The following is a 15,739-nucleotide window of genomic DNA, read 5'->3' on the forward strand; positions in this document are numbered from 1 at the left end:
CCCAAGGTGCACCATCTGCTATACAGACCGTACCTCTCACATACACAGTCACATTATACATCACTGTTTAATCCATACCCTGCTGAATAAACAGGAACATCACACAGTTACACAGTGAGTAACCCTTACCCCGCTGAAAAACTCTTTATCATGATGTTAAGGTGTATGATTTCCTGTTATTGGCAGTCTGAGGCAGGGAGCTGTGCCTAGCAAGGTGCACATACAATTGCAGAACAATTGTGTTCTGCACATCCTTTCCTGTGGAAACTCCCGTGTTAGATGTCACTCATTAAAGGGCCTCAGCAACCATGTGAAGGTAAGAGTTCTTTATCAGCACAAAATAATGGAAAGCTTGAAAATTGTTTCTGGCTGATATCTGGAGCACAGACAGCAAAAGGACCCAGGTCATTTGGTAGGACGGAGGTGCTGCTGTATTATGCGATCGACAGGACCGTTGCTGGGTTCAAAGCTTCAGGGCGTCATCCCTCGAGGATAAATATGGTACAGAGTGCCTGAGAAAAGAAGGAGCACCATCCACATCATGAAGAGGATTAAAGCAGGTGAGAAAACAGGTACTGTCAGTTAACAAGCTAACACCTGTTAGGGCAGGGCCTGTTGGATATGAACCAATTCAGGTATGAACCAGTTCAGGCAAGGCCAGGTGAGAGTCTGTTATGATTAGGCCTGATGAGCTAAGGCCTGTTGGAGTATGAGCCAATTAGGGTATGAACTTATTGGGGCAAGGCATATTGGGATAAAGCTTGTTAGGGCAAGGCCTGTTAGAGTAAAGCTCGAGACCAAGCTATTCACAATCTATGTCAATGATTTTGATGCGGGGATGAAATGTAATATTTCCAAGTTTGCAGGTGGCATAAACCTAAGTGGAAGTGTGAGTTGTGAGGAGGATGCAGACATCAAGGAGATCTGGAAAGGCTAAGTGAACAACCGTTTGGCAAATGGAATACAATGTGGAGAAATATGAGGTTATCCACTTCAGTAGAAAAAACAGAAATACACTGAATTTCTTAAATGGTGGAACATATGGACATGAAAAATAGCAGGAGTAATCACTTCAGCCCCTTGAGCCTGCACCTCCATTCAATAAATAATGGGTGGCACGACGGTACAGTGGTTAGCACTGCTGCCTCACAGCACCAGGGTTGGGTCACTGTCTTTGTAGAGTCGGCACATTCTCCCCATATCTGCGTGGGTTTCCTCTGAGTGTTCCGGTTTACTCCCACACTCTGAAAGATGTGCTGGTTAGATGGATTGGCAATGCTAAATTCTTCCTCAGCGTACCTGAACAGGTGCCAGAGTGTGACGACTATGGGGCTTTCACAGTAACTTCATTGCAGTGTTAATATAAGCCTACTGGAAAACTAATAAATAAACTTTACTTTAAAATCATGGCTGATGTGTTTGTGTTGAGTTCCAAATTTTCCATCTACTCCCATTAATCATCAGTTGCCCAACAAGAATTTATCTACCTGTGCCTTAAAAAGATTCTGAGACCCGAGTTCCACCACCTTCTGTGACAGAGAGTTCCAAAGTCACACAACCCTCTGAGAGAAAAAGATTCTCCTCATCTCTGTCCCATAAGGGCTACCCCTAATTTTAAATCAGTGCCCTTAGTTCTGGACTCACCCACAAGAGGAAACATCCTCTCTATGCCCACCTTGTCAATACCAATCTTGTGCACTTCAATCAAGTCACCCCTCACTCTTCTAAACTTCATTGGAAACAAGCTCAGCCTTTCTAACCTATCCCCACAAGACTACCTGCTCATGACTACCTGTCAGTCTAGCAAACCTCATCTAAACCGCTTCCGACACATTTATATCCTTCCTTAAATAAGAAGACCAAACTGCACATAGTATTCAAGATGTGGTCCCACCAATACCCTGTATAACTGAAGAACACAGTAAGAAATCGCACAACATCAGGTTAAAGTCCAACAGGTTTATTTGGGAGCACAAGCCACAAGCTTTCAGAGCGCTGCCTCTTCATCAGGTGAGTGGGAGTTCTGTTCTCAAACAGGGCATATAAAGACACAAACTCAATTTACAAAATAATGGTTGGAATGCGAGTCTTTACAGGTAATCAAGTCTTAAATTCTCTTCCTGTTGGGGAACACTTCAGCGGTCATGGGCATTTGGCCTCTGATCTTCGGGTAAGCTTTCTCCAAGGCGGCCTTCATGACGCACGACAGCGCAGAGTCGCTGAGCAGAGACTGATAGCCAAGTTCCGCACGTATGAGGACGGCCTCAACCAGGATCTTGGGTTCATGTCACACTATCTGTAACCCCCATGACTTGCCTGGGCTTGCAAAATCTCACTAACTGTCCTGGCTGGAGACAATACACATCTCTTTAACCTGTGCTTAACCCTCTCTCCACTCACATTGTCTGTACCTTTAAGACTTGATTACCTGTAAAGACTCGCATTCCAACCATTATTTTGTAAATTGAGTTTGTGTCTTTACATGCCCTGTTTGTGAACAGAACGCCCACGCACCTGATAAAGGGGCAGCGCTCCGAAAGCTAGTGGCTTGTGCTACCAAGTAAACCTGTTGGCCTTTAACCTGGTGTTGTGAGACTTCTTACTGTGTTCACTCCAGTCGAACGCCGGCATCTCCACATCATAACTGATCTCCACTTCCATGTTCAAAGAGACAGTGAAGTCTTGAACTTCACAGGGACCTAGACGTCCTCATCAATAAGTCACTGAAAGTTAACATACAGGTACAGCAAGCAATTAAGAAGGCAAATGACCTTCACTGCAAGAGACTTTGAGTATAGGATCAAGATGTCTTACTACAATTATATAGAGCTGTGATGAGACCTCATCTGGAGTGTTGTGGGCAGTTTTGGACTCTATGAAAGTTGTATTTGCCATTGGAGAGTGTAATGACGCTTCACAAAACTAAATCCTGGGATGGAGGGATTGTCCTATGAGGAAAGATGAAATAGACTGGGCTTTATTCACTGGAGTTTTGAATAATGAGACGTGATTTCATTAAAATATAAGAGAATTCTTACAGGGCTCGACAGAGTAGATGCAGGAAGAATATGCTCCTGGCTGGAGGGGGGTCTAGAACCAGAGGCACAGTCTCCGAATAAGGGACAGGCCATTCAGCACTGAGATAAGAAGAAGTTTCTTCACTCAGAGCGATGTGAATCTTTGGAATTCATAGAATCCTGACATCAAGCCTGCACCCACAACAATTCCACCCAGGCCCTACCCCTGTAACCTCACATATTCACCCTGCTAGCCCCCTGGCACTGTGGGGCAATTTATCATGGCCAATTAACCAAACCCGCACATCTTTGGAGTGTGGGAGGAAACTGGAGCACCCGGAGTAAACCCACGCAAACACGAAGAACATGCCAACTCCACACATCCACCCAAGACTGGAATTGAACCCGGGTCCCTGGTACTGTGATGCAGCAGTGCTAACCACTGTGCCACCATGCTGCGCTCTGCCTCTCTATTCCAGGGGACTGGTGAGGCTCAGTCGTTGAGTCATGGCTGATCAGCCAACTCAATAGGATTAGGTTATTGAGTTGGACAATCAGCTATGATCGTGATGAATGGTGAAGCAGGCTCGAAGAGCCAAATGGCCTCCTTCTGCTCCTATTTTCTATGTTTCTATATGCAAGACTGCGAACGAGAGATTTCTATATATTAAAGACATCAAGGGTTACGGGGAAAGTGCAGCAAAATGGTTGAAGTAGAAGATCAGCTATGATCTTATTGAGTGGCAGTGCAGGCTTGAGGGGCTGAATGGCCTACTGCTGCTCCTATTTCTTATGGAAGCCTATTAGGGCAAGGCCTGTCAAGGCGAGGTCTGTTTAGGGTAAATCCAGTAAGGGTAAATCCAGTGAGGTAAGGCCTGTTTAAGGTAAGGCCTGCCACAAAGATCTTACATTAAGTAGAGCAGCAGAGTGCAAATGCCATAAAGTGATTCCTTGCAAACTGTCGCACAATGACCATTGTCCCATGAAAAACACTGGGTCAGCTTACAGCAGAGAGCTGAGTGTGCATGCCTGACTCCAGCAAGGCAGGCATTCAAGGTGCAGTGTTCAACTGAAATGTTCACAATGCGTAAACCTTTAGAATGTGCCCTGCAAAACTCTTGCAACGTAATCAAGATTCACAACACTTTTTCATGCTGGCATGAGTATCAACTCAGTGTGATTGTGGGACTAAACTGGTGTCAAGATCACTGAGCACAAACTATATAATGAGCTTCTGCAGAACAATAATGTAGATATTGGAATAGTGCAGATGATGTGATGTAATGCCGGAGTACCGCAGAGGGGGGCTGTCGAGGCTGGATCATTAAGTATGTTCAAGGCTGAGACAGACAAAATTTTAATCAGCAAGGGTTATGGGAATAAGGCAGGGAAGTGGAGCTGAGGATTATCATTTCAGATCAGTCAATGCTTCATAGACTGGCAGAGCAGATTTGATGGGCAAATGACCTGCTTAGGGTCTATGCCTTAGTGTCTAATGTTACTACAGGAGAGGTCAAATCCCAGGGTGGAACTGGCTTGTTAGATCATAACTTAATTTTTGTACAGAAATGTAGAGACCAGCGACTGAACAGTCTTTTCTCCCGCCACTTTAACCCGGTGCTGTGGTCAGTTTCATCATCCTTCCTACAGTCCCCTCTCTCATCCACACACGAAGCAAGAATCTCAAACCTGTTGGACAGTCACAAGGGCTGAGGCTCCTGCAGTTTTTAAAAATTCATTCGGAGGACATGGGTGTCGCTGGCTGGCCAGCATTTATTGCCCATCCCTAGTTGTCCTTGAGAAGGTGGTGGTGAGCTGCCTTTTTGAATCGCTGCAGCCCATGTTCTGTGGGTTGACCCACAATGCCATTAGGGAGGGAATTCCAGGATTTTCACCCAGTGACTGCGAAGAAACGGCGATATATTTCCAAGTCAGGATGGTGAGTAGCTTGGAGGGCAACTTGCAGGCAGTGTTCCCATTTATCTGCTGCCCCTGTCCTCTTAGATGGAAGAGGTCATGGGTTTGGTAGGTGCTGTGTAACGATCTGTGGTGAATTGCTGCAGTGAATCTTGAAGATAGTACACACTTCTGCGACTGAGCGTCGGTGGTGGAACGATTAAATGTTTGTAGATGTGATGCAAATCAAGCGGGCTACTTAGTCCTGGATGGTGTCAAGTGAGTGCTAGTGTCAAGCAGTGATATCCTTTGGATTGCGCTCCCTACTCACTCATAGCCACAACCTCCTGTCCCGGACCACTGACTGCAGAAACACAGTGAGTAATCCTGACTCTAAACAGGAACACAATGAGTAACTCTAACTCGAATAAAACAGGAACGCAGTGAGTAACCCTGACTCTAATTATACAGGACCACAGTGAGTAACCCTGACTCCAATTAAACAGGAACACAATGAGCAATCCTGACTCTAATGAAACAGGAACACAGTGAGTAACCCGGAATCCAATTAAACAGGAACACAGTGAGTAACCCTGACTCTAATTAAACAGGAACACAGTGAGTAACCCTGACTCTAATTAAACAGGAACACAGTGAGTAACCCTGACTCTAATTAAACGGGAACACAATGAGCAATCCTGACTCAAATGAAAGAGGAACACAGGGAGTAACACTGACTCTAATTAAACAGGAACACAGTGAGTAACCCTGACTCCAATTAAACAGGAACACAGTGAGTAACCCTGACTCGAAATAAACAGGAACACAGTGAGTAACCCTGACTCTAATTAAACAGGAACACAGTGAGTAACCCTGACTCCAATTAAACAGGAACACAGTGAGTAACCCTGACACTAATTAAACAGGAACACAATGAGTAACTCTGACTCGAATTCAACAGGAACGCAGTGAGTAACCCTGACTCTAATGAGACAGGAGCACAGTGAGTAACGCTGACTCTAATTAAACAGGAACACAGTGAGTAACCCTGACCCTAATTATACAGAAATGCAGTGAGTAAACTTGACTCTAATTAAACAGGAGCACAGTGAGTAACCCTGACTCTAATTAAACAGGAACACTGTGAGAAACCCTGACACTAATTAAAAAGGAGCAAAGTGAGTAACCCTGACGCTAACCAAACAGGAACACAGTGAGTAACATTGACTCTACAAAAACAGGAACACAGTGAGTAACCCTGACTCTAATGAAACAGGAACACAGTGAGTAACACTGACTCTAATTAAATGGCAACACAATGAGTAGCCCTTGCTGTAATTATAAGGCAACATGATGAGGAAACCTGACTCTAATTAAACAGGGAAACAGTAATTAACCCTGACTCCAACTAAACAGGAACACGGTGAGTAACATTCACTCTAACTAAACAGGAACACAGTGAGTAACCCTGACTCTAATTAAACAGGACACCGTGAGTAACCCTGACTCTAATTAAACAGGAACACAGTGAGTAACCCTGACTCTAATTAAACAGGAACACTCTGAGTAACCCTGACACTAATTAAACAGGAACACTGTGACTAACCCTGACTCTAATTAAACAGGAACACTGTGAGTAACCCTGACACGAATTAAACAGGAACACAGTGAGTAACATTCACACTAATTAAAAAGGAACACAGTGAGGAAACCTGACTCAAATTAAACAGGAACACAGTGAGTAATCCTGACAGTAATTAAACAGGAACACAGTGAGTAACCCTGACTCTAATTAAACAGGAACACAGTGAGGAACCCTGACTCTAATTAAACAGGAACACAGTGAGTAACCCTGACTCTAATTGAACAGGAACACAGTGAGTAACCCTGACTCCAACTGGACAGGAACACGGTGAGTAACCCTGACTCTAATAAGACAGCAACACAGTGAGTAACATTCACTCTAATTAAAAAGGAACACAGTGAGGAAACCTGACTCAAATTAAACGGGAACACAGTGAGTAATCCTCACAGTAATTAAACAGGAACACAGTGAGTAACCCTGACTCTAATTAAACAAGAACACAGTGAGTAACCCTGACTCTAATTAAACAGGAACACAGTGGAACCCTGACTCGAATTAAACATGAACACAGTGAGTACCCGTGACTCTAATTAAACAGGAACACAGTGAGTAACCCTGACTCTAATTAAACAGGAACACAGTGAGTAACCCTGACTCTAATTAAACAGGAAATCAGTGAGTAACACTGACTCAAATTAAACAGGAACATCGTGATTAACCCTGACTCTAATCAAAAAGGAATGCAGTGAGTTAACCTGACTCGAATGAAACAGAAACACAGTGATTAACCCTGACGCTAACCAAACAGGAACACATTGAGGAACATTGACTCTACATAAACAGGAACGCAGTGAGTAACCCTGACTCTAATTAAACAGGTACACAGTGAGTACCATGACTCTAATTAAACAGGAACGCGGTGAGTAACTCTGACTCCAATTAAACAGGAACACAATGAGGAACCCTGACTCTAATTAAACAGGAACACAGTGCGTAACCAAGACTCTAATTAAACAGGAACACAGTGAGTAATCCTGACTCTAACTAAACAGGAACACAGAGAGTAACCCTGACTCTAATTAAACAGGACACTGTGAGTTACCCTGACTAATTAAACAGGAACACAGTGAGTACCATGACTCTAATTAAACAGGAATGCGGTGAGTAACTCTGACTCTAATTAAACAGGAACACAATGAGTAACCCTGACTCTAATTAAACAGGAACACAGTGAGTAACCCAGACTCTAATTAAACAGGAACACAGTGAGTAATCCTGACTCTAATTAAACAGGAACACAGTGAGTAACCCGGATTCCAAATAAACAGGAACACAATGAGTAACCCTGACTCTAATTAAACAGGAACACAGTGAGTAACCCTGACTCTAATTAAACACGAACACAGTGAGTAACCGTGACTCTAATTAAACAGGAACACAGTGAGTAATCCTGACTCTACTTAAACAGGAACACAGGGAGTAACCCGGATTCCAATTAAACAGGAACACAGTAAATAACCCTGACTCTAATTAAACAGGAACACAGGGAGTAACCCTGACTCCAATTAAACAGGAAAAGTGAGTAATACTGACTCGAATTAAACAGGAACGCAGTGAGTAACCCTGACTCTAATTAAACAGGAACACAGTGAGTAACCCTGACTCTAATTAAACAGGAACACAATGAGTTACCCTGACCCTAATTATACAGGAACACAGTGAGTAAACCTGATTCGAATTAAACGACAACACGATGAGTAACCCTGACTCTAATTAAACGACAACACGATGAGTAACCCTGACTCCAATTCAACAGCAACACAGTGAGTAACTCTGACTCCAAGTAAACAGGAAATCAATGAGTAACCCTGACTCTAATTAAACAGGAACACAGTGAGTAACTCTGACTCCAAGTTAACAGGAACTCAATGAGTAACCCTGACTCTAATTAAACAGGAACACAGTGAGTAACCCTGACTCCAAGTAAACAGGAACTCAATGAGTAATCCTGACTCTAATTAAACAGGAACGCGGTGAGTAACCCTGACTCCAATTAAACAGGAACACAGTGAGTAACGCGGATTCCAATTGAACAGGAACACAGGGAGTAACCCTGACTCGAATTAAACAGGAACACATTGAGTAATCCTGACTCTAATTAAACAGGAACACAGTGAGTAACCCTGACTCTAATTAAACAGGAACACAGTGAGTAATCCTGACTCTAATTAAACAGGAACACAGTGAGTAACCCGGAGTCCAATTAAACAGGAACACAGTGAGTAACCCTGACTCTAATTAAACAGGAACACAATGAGTAACCCTGACTCTAATAAAACAGGAACACAGGGAGTAACCCTGACTCTAAAGAAACAGGAACACAATGAGTTACCCTGACTCTGATTAAACAGGAACACAATGAGTAACCCTGACTCTAAATAAACAGGAACACAATGAGTTACCCTGACTCTGATTAAACAGGAACACAATGAGTTACCCTGAGCCAAATTATACAGGAACGCAGTGAGTAAACCTGTCTCTAATTAAACGACAACACGATGAGTAACCCTGACTCCAATTCAACAGCAACACAGTGAGTAACCCTTACTCTAATTATACAGGAACACAGTGAGTAACACTGACTCCAATTAAACAGGAACACAATGAGTAACCCTGACTCTAATTAAACAGGAACACAGTGAGTAACGCTGACTCCAATTAAACAGGAACACAATGAGTAATCCTGACTCCAATTAAACAGGAACACAGTGAGTAACCCTGACCCTAATATACAGGAACACAGTGAGTAACCCTGACTCTAATTAAACAGGAACACAGTGAGTAACCCTGACTCCAATTAAACAGGAACACAGTCAGTAACCCTGACTCTAATTAAACAGGAACACAGTGAGTAACCCTGACTCTAATAAAACAGGAACACAGGGAGTAACCCTGACTCTAAATAAACAGGAACACAATGAGTTACCCTGACTCTGATTAAACAGGAACACAATGAGTTGCCCTGACCCTAATTATACAGGAACGCAGTGAGTAAACCTGACTCTAATTAAACGACAACACGATGCGTAACCCTGACTCCAATTCAACAGCAACACAGTGAGTCACCCTTACTCCAATTATACAGGAACACAGTGAGTAACACTGACTCCAATTAAACAGGAACACAATGAGTAACCCTGACTCTAATTAAACAGGAACACAGTGAGTAACCCTGACTCCAATTAAACAGGAACACAATGAGTAATCCTGACTCCAATTATACAGGAACACAGTGAGTAACCCTGACTCTAATTAAACAGGAACACAGTGAGTAACCCTGACTCCAATTAAACAGGAACACAGTGAGTAACCCTGACTCTAATTATACAGGAACACAGTGAGTAACACTGACTCCAATTAAACAGGAACACAGTGAGTAACCCTGACTCTAATTAAACAGGAACACAGTGAGTAACCCTGACTCCAATTAAACAGGAACACAGTGAGTAACCCTGACTCTAATTAAACAGGAACACAGTGAGTAACCCTGACTCTAATTAAACAGGAACACAGTGAGTAACCCTGACACTAATTAAACAGGAACACAATGAGTAATCCTGACTCTAATTCAACAGGAACGCGGTGAGTGACCCTGACTCCAATTAAACAGGAACACAATGAGTAATCCTGACTCTAATTAACCAGGAACGCGGTGAGTAACCCGGATTCCAATTAAACAGGAACACAGAGAGTAACATTGACTCTAATTAAATAGGAACACAGTGAGTAACCCTGACTCTAATTAAACAGGAACACAGTGAGTAACCCTGACACTAATTAAACAGGAACACAATGAGTAACTCTGACTCGAATTCAACAGGAACGCAGTGAGTAACCCTGACTCTAATAAGACAGGAGCACAGTGACTAACCCTGACTCGAGTTAAACGACAACACGATGAGTAAACCTGACTCAGATTAAATAGGAACACAGTGAGTAACTCTGACTCTAATTAAACAGGAACACAGTGAGTAACCCGGAATCCAATTAAACAGGAACACAGTGAGTAACCCTGACTCTAATTAAACAGGAACACAATGAGTAACCCTGACTCTTATTAAACAGGAACACGGTGAGTAACCCTGACTCTAATTAAACAGGAACACAGTGAGTAACCCTGACTCTAATGAAACAGGAACACAGTGAGTAACCCTGACTCTAATTAAACAGGAACACAGTGAGTAATCCTGTCTCTATTTAAACAGGAACACAGTGAGTAACCCTGACTCTAATTAAACAGGAACACAGGGAGTAACCCTGACTCTCATTAAACAGGAACACAGTAAGTAACCCTGACTCTCATTCAACAGGAACACAGTGAGTAACCCTGACTCCAATTAAACAGCAACACAATGAGTAACCCTGACCCTAATTATACAGGAACACAGTGAGTAACACTGACTCCAATTAAGCAGGAACACAATGAGTAACCCTGACTCTAATTAAACAGGAACACATTGAGTAACCCTGACTCCAATTTAACAGGAACACAATGAGTAATCCTGACTCTAATTGAACAGGAACGCGGTGAGTAACCCTGACTCCAATTAAACAGGAACACAATGAGTAATCCTGACCCCAATTAAACAGGAACACAGGGAGTAACCCTGACTCGAATTAAACCGGAACACAGTGAGTAACCCTGACTCTAATTAAACAGGAACACAATGAGTAACCCTGACTCTTATTGAACAGGAACACGGTGAGTAACCCTGACTCTAATTAAACAGGAACACAGTGAGTAACCCTGACTCTAATGAAACAGGAACACAGTGAGTAACCCTGACTCTAATTAAACAGGAACACAGTGAGTAATCCTGTCTCTATTTAAACAGGAACACAGTGAGTAACCCTGACTCTCATTAAACAGGAACACAGGGAGTAACTCTGACTCTAATTAAACAGGAACACAGTAAGTAACCCTGACTCTCATTCAACAGGAACACAGTGAGTAACCCTGACTCCAATTAAAAAGCAACACAATGAGTAACCCTGACCCTAATTATACAGGAACACAGTGAGTAACACTGACTCCAATTAAGCAGGAACACAATGAGTAACCCTGACTCTAATTAAACAGGAACACATTGAGTAACCCTGACTCCAATTTAACAGGAACACAATGAGTAATCCTGACTCTAATTAAACAGGAACGCGGTGAGTAACCCTGACTCCAATTAAACAGGAACACAATGAGTAATCCTGACTCCAATTAAACAGGAACACAGGGAGTAACCCTGACTCGAATTAAACCGGAACACAGTGAGTAACCCTTACTCTAATTGAGCAGGAACACAGTGAGTAACCCTGACTCTAATTAAACAGGAACACAGTGAGTAATCCTTACTCTATTTAAACAGGAACACAGTGAGTAATCTTGACTCTATTTAAACAGGAACACAGTGAGTAACCCTGACTCTAATTAAACCGGAACGCGGTGAGTAACCCTGACTCTAATTAAACAGGAACGCGGTGAGTAACTCTGACACTAATTAAACAGGAACACAATGAGTAACCCTGACACTAATTAAACAGGAACACAGTGAGTAACCCAGACTCTAATTAAACAGGAACACAGTGAGTAACCCAGACTCTAATTAAACAGGAACACAGTGAGTAACCCTGACACTAATTAAACAGGAACACAGTGAGTAATCCTTACTCTATTTAAACAGGAACACAGTGAGTAATCTTGACTCTATTTAAACAGGAACACAGTGAGTAACCCTGACTCTAATTAAACCGGAACGCGGTGAGTAACCCTGACTCTAATTAAACAGGAACGCGGTGAGTAACTCTGACACTAATTAAACAGGAACACAATGAGTAACCCTGACACTAATTAAACAGGAACACAGTGAGTAACCCAGACTCTAATTAAACAGGAACACAGTGAGTAACCCTGACACTAATTAAACAGGAACACAGTGAGTAACCCAGACTCTAATTAAACAGGAACACAGTGAGTAACCCAGACTCTAATTAAACAGGAACACAGTGAGTAATCCTTACTCTATTTAAACAGGAACACAGTGAGTAATCTTGACTCTATTTAAACAGGAACACAGTGAGTAACCCTGACTCTAATTAAACCGGAACGCGGTGAGTAACCCTGACTCTAATTAAACAGGAACGCGGTGAGTAACTCTGACACTAATTAAACAGGAACACAATGAGTAACCCTGACACTAATTAAACAGGAACACAGTGAGTAACCCTGACTCTAATTAAACAGGAACACGGTGAGTAACTCTGACACTAATTAAACAGGAACACAATGAGTAACCCTGACACTAATTAAACAGGAACACAGTGAGTAACCCTGACACTAATTAAACAGGAACACAGTGAGTAACTCTGACACTAATTAAACAGGAACACAATGAGTAACCCTGACACTAATTAAACCGGAACGCGGTGAGTAACCCTGACTCTAATTAAACAGGAACACGGTGAGTAACTCTGACACTAATTAAACAGGAACACAATGAGTAACCCTGACACTAATTAAACAGGAACACAGTGAGTAACCCAGACTCTAATTAAACAGGAACTCAGTGAGTAACCCAGACTCTAATTAAACAGGAACACAGTGAGTAATCCTTACTCTATTTAAACAGGAACACAGTGAGTAATCTTGACTCTATTTAAACAGGAACACAGTGAGTAACCCTGACTCTAATTAAACCGGAACGCGGTGAGTAACCCTGACTCTAATTAAACAGGAACGCGGTGAGTAACTCTGACACTAATTAAACAGGAACACAATGAGTAACCCTGACACTAATTAAACAGGAACACAGTGAGTAACCCAGACTCTAATTAAACAGGAACACAGTGAGTAACCCAGACTCTAATTAAACAGGAACACAGTGAGTAATCCTGACTCTAATTAAACAGGAACACAGTGAGTAACCCGGAGTCCAATTAAACAGGAACACAGTGAGTAACCCTGACTCTAATTAAACAGGAACACAATGAGTAACCCTGACTCTAATAAAACAGGAACACAGGGAGTAACCCTGACTCTAAAGAAACAGGAACACAATGAGTTACCCTGACTCTGATTAAACAGGAACACAATGAGTAACCCTGACTCTAAATAAACAGGAACACAATGAGTTACCCTGACTCTGATTAAACAGGAACACAATGAGTTACCCTGAGCCAAATTATACAGGAACGCAGTGAGTAAACCTGTCTCTAATTAAACGACAACACGATGAGTAACCCTGACTCCAATTCAACAGCAACACAGTGAGTAACCCTTACTCTAATTATACAGGAACACAGTGAGTAACACTGACTCCAATTAAACAGGAACACAATGAGTAACCCTGACTCTAATTAAACAGGAACACAGTGAGTAACGCTGACTCCAATTAAACAGGAACACAATGAGTAATCCTGACTCCAATTAAACAGGAACACAGTGAGTAACCCTGACCCTAATATACAGGAACACAGTGAGTAACCCTGACTCTAATTAAACAGGAACACAGTGAGTAACCCAGACTCTAATTAAACAGGAACACAGTGAGTAACCCAGACTCTAATTAAACAGGAACACAGTGAGTAATCCTTACTCTATTTAAACAGGAACACAGTGAGTAATCTTGACTCTATTTAAACAGGAACACAGTGAGTAACCCTGACTCTAATTAAACCGGAACGCGGTGAGTAACCCTGACTCTAATTAAACAGGAACGCGGTGAGTAACTCTGACACTAATTAAACAGGAACACAATGAGTAACCCTGACACTAATTAAACAGGAACACAGTGAGTAACCCTGACTCTAATTAAACAGGAACACGGTGAGTAACTCTGACACTAATTAAACAGGAACACAATGAGTAACCCTGACACTAATTAAACAGGAACACAGTGAGTAACCCTGACACTAATTAAACAGGAACACAGTGAGTAACTCTGACACTAATTAAACAGGAACACAATGAGTAACCCTGACACTAATTAAACCGGAACGCGGTGAGTAACCCTGACTCTAATTAAACAGGAACACGGTGAGTAACTCTGACACTAATTAAACAGGAACACAATGAGTAACCCTGACACTAATTAAACAGGAACACAGTGAGTAACCCAGACTCTAATTAAACAGGAACTCAGTGAGTAACCCAGACTCTAATTAAACAGGAACACAGTGAGTAATCCTTACTCTATTTAAACAGGAACACAGTGAGTAATCTTGACTCTATTTAAACAGGAACACAGTGAGTAACCCTGACTCTAATTAAACCGGAACGCGGTGAGTAACCCTGACTCTAATTAAACAGGAACGCGGTGAGTAACTCTGACACTAATTAAACAGGAACACAATGAGTAACCCTGACACTAATTAAACAGGAACACAGTGAGTAACCCAGACTCTAATTAAACAGGAACACAGTGAGTAACCCAGACTCTAATTAAACAGGAACACAGTGAGTAATCCTGACTCTAATTAAACAGGAACACAGTGAGTAACCCGGAGTCCAATTAAACAGGAACACAGTGAGTAACCCTGACTCTAATTAAACAGGAACACAATGAGTAACCCTGACTCTAATAAAACAGGAACACAGGGAGTAACCCTGACTCTAAAGAAACAGGAACACAATGAGTTACCCTGACTCTGATTAAACAGGAACACAATGAGTAACCCTGACTCTAAATAAACAGGAACACAATGAGTTACCCTGACTCTGATTAAACAGGAACACAATGAGTTACCCTGAGCCAAATTATACAGGAACGCAGTGAGTAAACCTGTCTCTAATTAAACGACAACACGATGAGTAACCCTGACTCCAATTCAACAGCAACACAGTGAGTAACCCTTACTCTAATTATACAGGAACACAGTGAGTAACACTGACTCCAATTAAACAGGAACACAATGAGTAACCCTGACTCTAATTAAACAGGAACACAGTGAGTAACGCTGACTCCAATTAAACAGGAACACAATGAGTAATCCTGACTCCAATTAAACAGGAACACAGTGAGTAACCCTGACCCTAATATACAGGAACACAGTGAGTAACCCTGACTCTAATTAAACAGGAACACAGTGAGTAACCCTGACTCCAATTAAACAGGAACACAGTCAGTAACCCTGACTCTAATTAAACAGGAACACAGTGAGTAACCCTGACTCTAATAAAACAGGAACACAG

Source organism: Mustelus asterias, chromosome 13 (genome assembly GCF_964213995.1).
Source record: "Mustelus asterias chromosome 13, sMusAst1.hap1.1, whole genome shotgun sequence".
NCBI lineage: Eukaryota > Metazoa > Chordata > Chondrichthyes > Carcharhiniformes > Triakidae > Mustelus > Mustelus asterias.